The sequence below is a fragment of the Piliocolobus tephrosceles genome, chromosome 10, assembly GCF_002776525.5.
Source record: "Piliocolobus tephrosceles isolate RC106 chromosome 10, ASM277652v3, whole genome shotgun sequence".
Lineage (NCBI taxonomy): Eukaryota > Metazoa > Chordata > Mammalia > Primates > Cercopithecidae > Piliocolobus > Piliocolobus tephrosceles.
The window spans coordinates 56,386,121-56,396,182 of NC_045443.1; the positions used below are offsets into that span (position 1 = coordinate 56,386,121).

General features: G+C 38.4%; 1 pseudogene; it reads right to left on the reverse strand.

The window, feature by feature from the left end:
* Positions 1–8,988: 8,988 nt before the first annotated feature.
* LOC111542066 lies at positions 8,989–9,498 on the reverse strand (annotated as a pseudogene).
* Between the last annotated feature and the right edge of the window lie 564 nt (positions 9,499–10,062).

The window sequence follows — 10,062 nt, forward strand, 5'->3', positions numbered from 1 at the left end:
TTAGGAAAGTGGTGAATGTCACAATTTCTTGGATAAGCAAAGGGAAACACATGTGAACAGTTATTTAAAGAGCTCAGTCTTGGCCTGAATTTCCTAGAACTGTAGCTTGAGACAGAACGTACATGCTAAAACTATATTGGGGCTTATTATCTTAGGGAGGCAAAAGCCAAAAACACAAAAACCAAAAAAAAAGGAGGGGGAATTGAGACAAGAAAGAACGGTAAACTGAGACATGGTGTTGCATTGCCAAGCTGGCCTCAGCTTCTCAAGAAAACAGTTTGTTCCTGGTGAGAGGTAACAATGTGCTAGCAGCCCTCACTCGCTCTCGCTCGCTCTTGGCACCCCATCAGCCTTGGTGTCCACTCTGGCCGGGCTCAAGGAGCCCTTCAGCCTGCCGCTGCAGTGTGGGAGCCACTCTCTGGGATGGCCAAGGCCAGAGCTGGCTCCCTCTGCTTGCCAGGAGGTGTCGAGGGAGAGGCTCAGGCGGGAACCGGGGCTGTATGCGGAGCTTGCCGGCCAGTGCAAGTTCCGGGTGGGCGTGGGCTCAGCATGCCCCACACTCGGAGCGGCAAGCTGGCTCCACTGGCCTGGGGCAGTGAGGGGCTTAGCACCCGGGCCAGCAGCTGCAGAGGGTCCTCCAGCAGTGCTGGCCTGCCTGCACCAGGCTGGAACTCTTGGGGCCTCAGCTGCCTCCCCACAGGGCAGGGCTCCGGGCCTGCAGCCTGCCAGGCCCAAACCTCCTCCCCAAATGCACCAATCAGCACTTTGTGTCTAGCTCAAGGTTTGTAAAAACACCAATCAGCACCCTGTGTCTAGGTCAAGGTTTGTAAAGGCACCAATCAGTGCTCTGTGTCTAGCTAATCTATGGGGACTTGGAGAACTTTTGTGTCTAGCTAAAGGATTGTAAATGCACCAGTTAGCACTTTGTGTATAGCCAAAGGTTCATAAACACACCAATCAGTGCTCTGTGTCTACTCTGTATTTAGCTAACCTGGTGGGGACTTGGAAAACGTTTGTGTCTAGCTAAAGGATTGTAAATGCACCAAACAGCACTCTGTGTCTAGCTAAATGTTTGTAAATCAGCACCCTGTCAAAATGGACCAATCAGCTCTCTATAAAATGGTCCAATCAGCAGGATGTGGGTGGGGTCAGATAAAGGAATAAAAACAGGCTACCTGAGCCAGCCGTGGTAACCCACTGGGGTCCCAGTGGACGCTGTGGAGACTTTGTTCTTTTGCTCTTCAGCGTAAGTGTTGCTGGTGCTCACTCTTCCGGTCTGCACTGCCTTTACCAGGTGTAACGCTCACCGCGAAGGTCTGCAGCTTCACTCCTGAAGCCAGCGAGACAACGAACAACTCCAGTAGGGAGGGACAACTCCAGACGGGAGGGATGAACTACTCCAGAGGTACTACCTTTAAGAGCTGTAACACTCACTGCGAAGGTCTGCAGCTTCAGTCCTGAAGCCAGCGGGACCACAAACTCACCAGAAGGAAGAAACTCCGGACACATCTGAACATCTGAGGGAACAAACTCCAGACACACCATCTCTAAGAACTGTAACACTGCGAGGGTCTGCGGCTTCGTTCTTGAAGTGAGTGAGACCAAGAACCCACCAATTCTGGACACACTGGGTCATACGTGAAGCCTCAAGAGAGGTAGAAGGAAAATATACTTGCTTGCTCCTGTTCCTTCTTGTCTCTCATTGGTCAAAGTCTGATCCACAACATGTTAACTCATCTGCACATCTGGGTAATTTGAGAAGGATTCTCTGGGCAGCTCTTGAGGAAACCACAGTCTCTGTGGTCCAGAAGATCAGATCTCACCCCTAAGAAGGCTGAGGCTGAAGTGTTGTTAGGAGATGAAGTGGTTGCAGGGGTTGCAGTGGTTGCCAGGGCTTTATGACCATGAGCAGAGCTTAGGTAGTCACTGGGATTCTCCAGACAACCAGGAAGAAAGCACATGGAAGGTGGGGGTATCAATTGGATTGGTATAAGTCTGCCCCAGCCCCCTCTCTCTGACAAGAATTACACAATTTGTCTTATTAGATAGGAAATGCAATAAACTTTCTCAAACCCATATGCCTAACTCAGTTCATCTACTTAGAGAAATTGTAACCTTGGAAGGAAGTAGCTTTTGATTCCCTACTGACTACATACCGTACTTATATAAAATCATTTATACAAACGACTCTGCATGTTGTAAATGACCAAGATCATTATCATCTAATTGCAATCATTATCATTATCTAATGGTATTTCTGAAAGGGACCACCTGCCCATTTCTAAGCAGATGCACAAGTGATGGATTGATAACTAAATAATTATTTTAGGGTACATTTAAATAGATTAAAAATTTAATTTGGAATTAGACCAAGGTAAGCCTGCACTACTTTCCTTAATAGAAACATATTTAGAAAAAGATACAATTTTAGGGCTGCTGGGATTTTTAGATAGTTTTTCCAAAATTTGTTTGTTAAAACTTTTATTTAGCTGAGATGACATGAGAAAATGTACTGCAATAAAAAACTATCTTAATTTCGACGGGAAAAAGTGGTACCCATAAAGACTGAGAAAGTAAATCAAGAAATAGAGCATATTAGCAAATACATTAAAAGTGAAGTTTTACTGTAGGAAAATATTTGCTATTAACACATAGCTGCCCTCTGAGGGAGATAAAGATACACTGTATTGAAAGACAAAGAAGGATAAGGACTAGCTAGCTGGATCATTATTGGAAAGCCAACAAACCAAACATTCAGGGGCTAGCCTAATGACATAGCTGCTGACTTGAGAAAAATTAATCCTTCTTTAAAATATTTGATTAAATTGCACAAATGAGAGTCCAACTTAATCAAGCCAAATAAATTTTTTCTTGAGCAGCATAAATTATGCTTTTCCTGCCTCGGCGCACATGCTCACAGGCTGTCGACTGGCCATTTGAGAGTGCAGTACTGCATTTAACTGCTGTGTCATGCCTGATGGAAAATGTACTCAGCAAGATGGTTATTCCATTGAATTTTGGAAGCAGTTAGGACACTAATAGCCTCTTATTTTTCAAACATGCTTAATGATATAATGAATATAAAATAATTCCCTCTACAAATCAACATGACCTTTTTTATAACAAAAGAGGAACAAAAGGATCCATTACTTTACAGAAATTCTCATCTACAGCAGATGTTCCATTGAATTCTATCTCAGGATTCTATAAAAAGTACAGACTGTGAGGTGAAAAAAGGTTTTTTTCTCTCTTCACAAGCTTTAATGTTAAATGAGAGTATGAAAACTAGATGATCCAAAGAATTGACAGATACTCCATAATAAAAAAATCCTTTAAACTTTATAGATATAGAAAACATAATAGTAAGTCAATTTTAGCATGTACTTTGAAACCAGTTTTAAGAGTAATTTTTAAATAAAAGCCAGTGTTAATATAATTTTCTAATTTATTAATACTCCATGATGAGAGAGCCCCCTATTGTTACAATCTGCTGAATTGTCAAGAAACAAAGTAAGAAAAACTAATTTTAAAGAAATTTCTTAACAATCTTAAACATTTGAGCAAAACATATGGAGACAATTGAATAGAATTTTCCCGTATCAAGATACAGATCACATTTAACAAGTATTTGTGTGTGAGAAAATCTTTAGACACCTTGTGTAACAAATTATCACCATTTGCAAGGAGAATAGGACACTGTGGCATAAAACAAGGGACCAACACCATGAAAACAGATTTATGCTATAAGTGAGGTATTTGCGATGTGAAGTTATCAGGTTAATTGGTCCAAAGAAAAGTCACAGTAATGGTTTTTGGAATTTAGATGATCCTTTAGGCGATTGCTTAGCCATTGCTACCTTTCCTACCCATCTTCTGACTTCTGTCACTTCAATACCTTGAACTATACCAGGCTTTAAATTATCTTTTAAGTTACATGATTTAATCTTTTCTATGAGCTGCAAATCTGCCATATTGGCTCTGACCTGTCCAACGAGTAATCTTTCTCCTAAAAAGCAAACATAAATTATGATTTTAGGTGAAAGAAGGGGGAAGAGAAGGAATAAAAGGCAGATGAATAAAACTGATTGAGATAATACACCTCAAGAAATTAGCACTTTGCAGAAGAACACATTGGAACGCTCAAAGATGTGAGTTGTTATTATTCATTATTAGATGAAATGAATTCATACTTCCCAACTTCATTAACTTGTGTACTAAGAGGCCATTTAAAAAGCATTGAAATAATATTAAATTAAATCTTGTGAATATTTATTAAAAGAATGTGTACATTTGAATATACATGTTTGAGTTAAAGTGCGTTCAGTAAATCACTTTTATTTTTACACCATCAACCAAGAGCTCTCCATGAAAGCTTTTACTCCAGGTACTTTATCTTCTTTTCTTGAGGTATTACATCTTCTGCATCATCTTATGCAACCATTCACAGGAAGAACATTGCTACAATGTTTGCATTATCTTTTTGGTCCCACAGGCCAAAAAAAAAAAAGAAAAAAACCTTTAAAACCTGTGGGTTTGTAAATCCAAGTGGCTTCTGTTAATTCTAATCAATGTATATGTACCATAATCAGAAGACACATGTGTGAAAGAGAAGAAAGTCTATCCTTAAGACACCAGAGAGCAACAATAACAGCAAAATCAATATAAGCCAGTGAGTGTAAGTATACATATATGTGTGTCTCGGCAGGGGAAATGGGGAGGGAGTATTGTATAGGAGTGTAACCATACTCATCATAACACAAAAGTAAAAAAGAGAGGCAGCTATTGCATTATCAAACAGAGCAAATGTGCAAGTACCATAGTCATTTGGTTGTCTCCGCACACAACTGATTTGATAACATACATCTAGATTAAATTTTATGTAAATACAATTTTTCTACTAGTGTTTGAGTTCTACTCAAGATATTGTAATTTCACACTTCATTTAATAAAAGCCTTTAAAATATACAGCGTACATTCATTCTAGATGCCTGTTAAATGTAAGATGCAGAGACGTAAATAGGAGATAGGTAGAGATTTTAGAGAGAGTTTCTGAGAGATTTTTTTTTTTCACATTTTAAGCTACTCACTGCGTGACAATGTCATGTTGAGATTGTCAGAGTTTTGGAAAGGTCATTTTCCAGGTGCTACTGCTCCAGTCCCCTAAGTGGTCATAACTGATGTGGTAGACAGACAGATTTTACGATTTGCTTAAGTGTGTGTTAAATCTTCCATATAATAGGCTGATAGTACCCCTGTTCAAGAGCTTAAGTGTTTGTATTTTTATTGTTTCTTATCTTTGTGGGCATTTTCTGTTTCCTCAGATACTTTTTTTTTCCAAAGTGACTTTTTTTTTTTTTCCTTTTTCTTTGGCTTCCTTGACCTTCTTTATAGCATAAAGCTCTTAGTTTGCAATTTATTTCAAGGCTACTGTTGCTCTCCTCAGTTACGCCATTTTGTCTGTCCATGTATGTGTGTATGTTTGCTAAAGTGGAGGAGAGGGTAGAGAAGAAGTAGAAATGTGTACCTTATTCTGAAATGAGTTGTAGTTTACAAGTATTTTCAAATCTTTGAGAAAATGAATAACTTACAGACTTAATGACCTATTTCATCTATACCTTATCCTCATCTGAACATATGAGATGGATTTGAAAAGATAAAATACTTCCCCTGACTCTAGAGGAGCAAAAAACTATATGGTATACAACAAACACCTATCTGATATCCAACAAACAACTTGTCTGATGTTGTTGATGATATTTGTCCACTTAAATAAAGCTTATTTTTCTCAGGCCATGAATATATTTCCCAAATCCTGGAAAAAAGAACAGCAAAAAATAATTCTTTGTTCTCCCATCTTCAAAGGCACATATCTTAAAGTGTAAGTTTTCCTTTAGTGAAATGACATAACAAATGATATTTCTTGAAAATGATTAGCTGAACAATGTTTGACAATGAAACTATAAGAAAGGTTAAATGTTTTTGTTTAAGTGATTGATTTAAGAATTTCAGAACGCAGTAGGTTGTTTTTGTCATTGAAAATGTTTCCCAACAAGGCAAGTAGGCAAGACTTTAGTCAACTCTTTTTCATATCCACAAACTTCTGTTAAAAAAAGAATTGGAATACTTTTGTTTATATTGCTCTATTTGAATTCATTTACAACCAGTATTGTCCAAATGTAAGAATAATCTGTTGGCCTACAAGACATCAGATGAATCCTGTAATATTCAATACAAAAAGTTTTTATATTTTTTGAAGCAAAAAGTTGCATGCCATGAGATATAAAAAGACTGTATTTCCAGGACAACTAGCATTCAATCCTATGACTAGAATTCAGTAAGAATTACATGTATGTTTATTGCAGCACTATTTACAACAGCAAAGACTTGGAACCAACCCAAATGCCCATCAATGATAGACTGGATAAAGAAAACGTGGTTCATATACACCATGGAATACTATGCAGCCATAAAAAGGATGAGTTCATGTCCTTTGCAGGGACATGGGTGAAGCTGGAAACCGTCATCCTCAGCAAACGAACACAGGAACAGAAAACCAAACACCACATGTTCTCATTCATAAGTGGGAGTTGAACAATGAGAACACATGGACATAGGGAGGGGAACGTCACATACTGGGACCTGTCAGGGGATGCAGGACAAGGGGAGGGAGAGCATTAGGACAAATACCTAATGCATACAGGGCATAAAACCTGGATGATGGGTTGATAGGTGCAGCAAACCACCGTGGCCACATGTATACCTATGTAACAAACCTGCACATTCTACACATGTATCCCAGAACTTAAAGTCAAATTTTTAAAAAAGTAAATGCCTCTAACAACAACAACAACAACAAAAAAGAATCATGAGTGAGTTATAAACCTTGGTAATGTGTTTTCTGCCTCCAATTCCAGTTTCTTATTATAATGTGCAACCATAGTTCTCATAAGTTTTTTAAAAGAAAGTTCCTATTTTAAAAGTGTAACCTAAAATAGCTCATAACTGAGAAAATGCTTGCTATTGTTTTGAACAATTAAAGAGATATGACTCAGCTTATTCTCATTTAGCTAGTATTTTATCCAATAGCTTAAAAATAAAAAATAATTTTTAATAAGATACAGAAAAAGGAGATTTTTTGCCTGAGCATAATTGGGAACAGAAGAATGGGAAAGCAGAAATAAACAATGCTGAACAGAAAGCTAAAGTAGAGAATAGAAGAGGAAAACAAATAGAAAGCTATAGTTCAATTCGGCATTTCATATCACTGTAGAAGAGGTGCATGGCTGCTAAATACCTAAAAATACATGCAATAAAAATGTGTGTTTTTCCATCTGTCTTTGCTCTTTCCTCTTTCTTCATTCATTAAAAATGGAAGACAAACTAGGTAGAAATGCTGCATTACTGTGGGGGTCACCAAAGTCCTGATCATCAAACCTAGCACAGATTGGGGTTATGGGAAGGTTAAGTAGTAAAATGGGAGAAAATTAACTTGTCAGGAAAAGGCTGTGAAGCTGGCAGGTGAAGGTTGTTAGGTCCCTGGGCATGGTTACAGCACACTGACTCAGGTGCACCAAGCAGGGAGAAGGTCACACCCCTTGAGGCTGGATGACAATCGGCCGATTTAGACACTAGCCCAGGGTCATCCTAGTTTTACTAAGTAATATCTCAAACTGGGAGTTGTCTGACAAGGTGTGTATATGAGGATAAATTCCAGTCAAATGCATTCCAGAAACAACTTCTTTTTCTGTTCTGTTAACTGCAGGACATTTGTTTAATTAGATAATGTGCAATGAAATGCAAGAAAAGGCCTATTGCTGAATAGTCATGAGAAGAAAAAAAATATTTGCCTTTCTTTTTTAAAACACAAGATGTTAAATTCTCTTCAGTTAAGATGATAACTTATTTTCATGTTCCATATCTAAATGTAACTCTTTGAAGCACAGGATAGAGTTTTTTTTAAAGTACAACCTATCAGATTGGCAAAAAAGCAGAAGTTTGACAACATAATATATTTGGTAAGGCTGAGGGAGCTAGGAAGTGTCACATACTGCTGATGGGAAAGCAAACTGTTACATCACCTGTGGTACAAAATTTGGCACTACACAACAAAATTGCATGTGAATAAAAGCTCTTGTTTCTAAAAATCTACCCCTGAAATACACTGCAAACAATACAAAGACAGATAATCACGAAGCTATTCACTGCAGGCTTATTTGTGATAGCAAAAGACTGGAAACAACTCAAATGTCCTTAGTAGGGTTCCAGTTGAATAAGCAACGGTACAGTCAAACAAAGGAGCATGCAGTTCTGAAAGAACAGGAGAAATATTTTTAGACATTGCTGTGCAACTATCTCCAAATTTATTTATTTATTTTTTTGGAATATAGTGAGTTTTTAATCCAATCATTTGCAAATTAATAAGCAAGTAATATACCAACATAATATTTTGCTGTACAAGATGAAAATCTTAAAAAGAATTTGTACATGTATCATGTGGAACATTTTTATTCCTAATTTATACTTTGAAAGATATCTGACAGTGTACAAAGAATACCCAGTTCTAGGTGGTGACTGTTTTGTATAATCATTTATTTACAAAATTTCACCCCATAATAGGAACTACCTTTAAAAAAAAATCAGCATTGGTCCTATAAAGGCCATTAGGATAAACTCTTAAGCCTACAAAAGACGCCTTAGTACTACTGCTCCCAGGCTCATTATTGTTAACTAAAATCTGACTCCAAGGCCCAGGTGTAGTTTCTAGTTCCAATTCTACAGTCATTCAAAAGCACGTTCTAACTAGATTGACAAGGGACAGTGGAGGACCCAAGAGGTCCTATCAAACCCTATAAGAGGTGTACCTAAGCCTACTGCTCATACCCTTCTAGCCATACCACCCTTTATTTATAATGGGACACCAGGTCATCCCACTATGTTAAAACATGGTTGCTCTGGGAAAAAACGAGGCTTTCTCTAGACCAACTGGACTGGTCAGGAGGGAGAGTAAAAAGTGGCTGTTGCTAGTGAAAAATGGTTTCATTTCTTCGAACTTTTTCCTTTTCCTTTTCTGGGCTCCTTATCTTTTTCTGGTTTTGAAGGCCTTGAAGATTTTGTCTTTTTCTTGATCATGGCATCAGTTTCTATAGCATCTTGGTCTTTCTCATCAGATTGAGAGTCATCTTCATTTAACTCTTCATTGTTTTCCGAATCCAGGGATGGGCTTGTGCTGTGTCTAGAGGCCTTTATAGCTTGAAGTGAATACGGAGTAAGGTGGGCTCCCTTATTGTAAGCTCTTGTGAAGACTACTTTCACCTTGGGATCCAGCTTTGAAAAGGGACTAGGTTTGCCACCCCAGCTGCTAATTTCCATGATATTCTCAAAGTCTTCTTTCATCGAATAATATGTGTCCATAAGCGCAATAACATCCTGTACCCTGCCGACTCCTTGTGAGGTCAAGGGCTGTACAAGTACATCCCTTAGATGTGACAAATAATCCATGTTTATGGTCCTTTTGCTGAAGTAAGTTCTGAGACTTATATGCAAGGCCAGGTCCTGAACAATACGATTGTGTTTGCCTGTAGACGAGTGCTTCCCCAGTCAGCTCGGTAAGGTGGGAAACTGGGTCATGAACCCCCTCATCAACTCTCCAGGAAGAACCACTGGCATAAATGGCCTGCGTAGGCAGAAGACTCCAGTTTTGCTTACTCCGGATCTGGCTGTCCACTAAGTCACCATCACATATGCTGTCTGCTGCTCTGCTTAAAAGCATCAAGTGCTTTTTCATGTCACTCCCTGCTGCTACAGGCTTCACATGTATGTAATTTTCCTGGACAAAGAGGGGTGCTGTTGAATAATCAGATCTCTTTCTTCATGACTATTCAATAGCACCCCTCTTTGTCCAAATTTATTATTAGGTGAAAAAAGCAAAAAGGAGAAGGCATGTATTGTATGCATCTACAAATTTAACAAAGGAGTGAGATTAAAACACGTATGTATTTTATCATAATATAAACAAATCAATATTGAAATAAAAAGTTACTGACGGGGAAAGGAGAAGGAAGA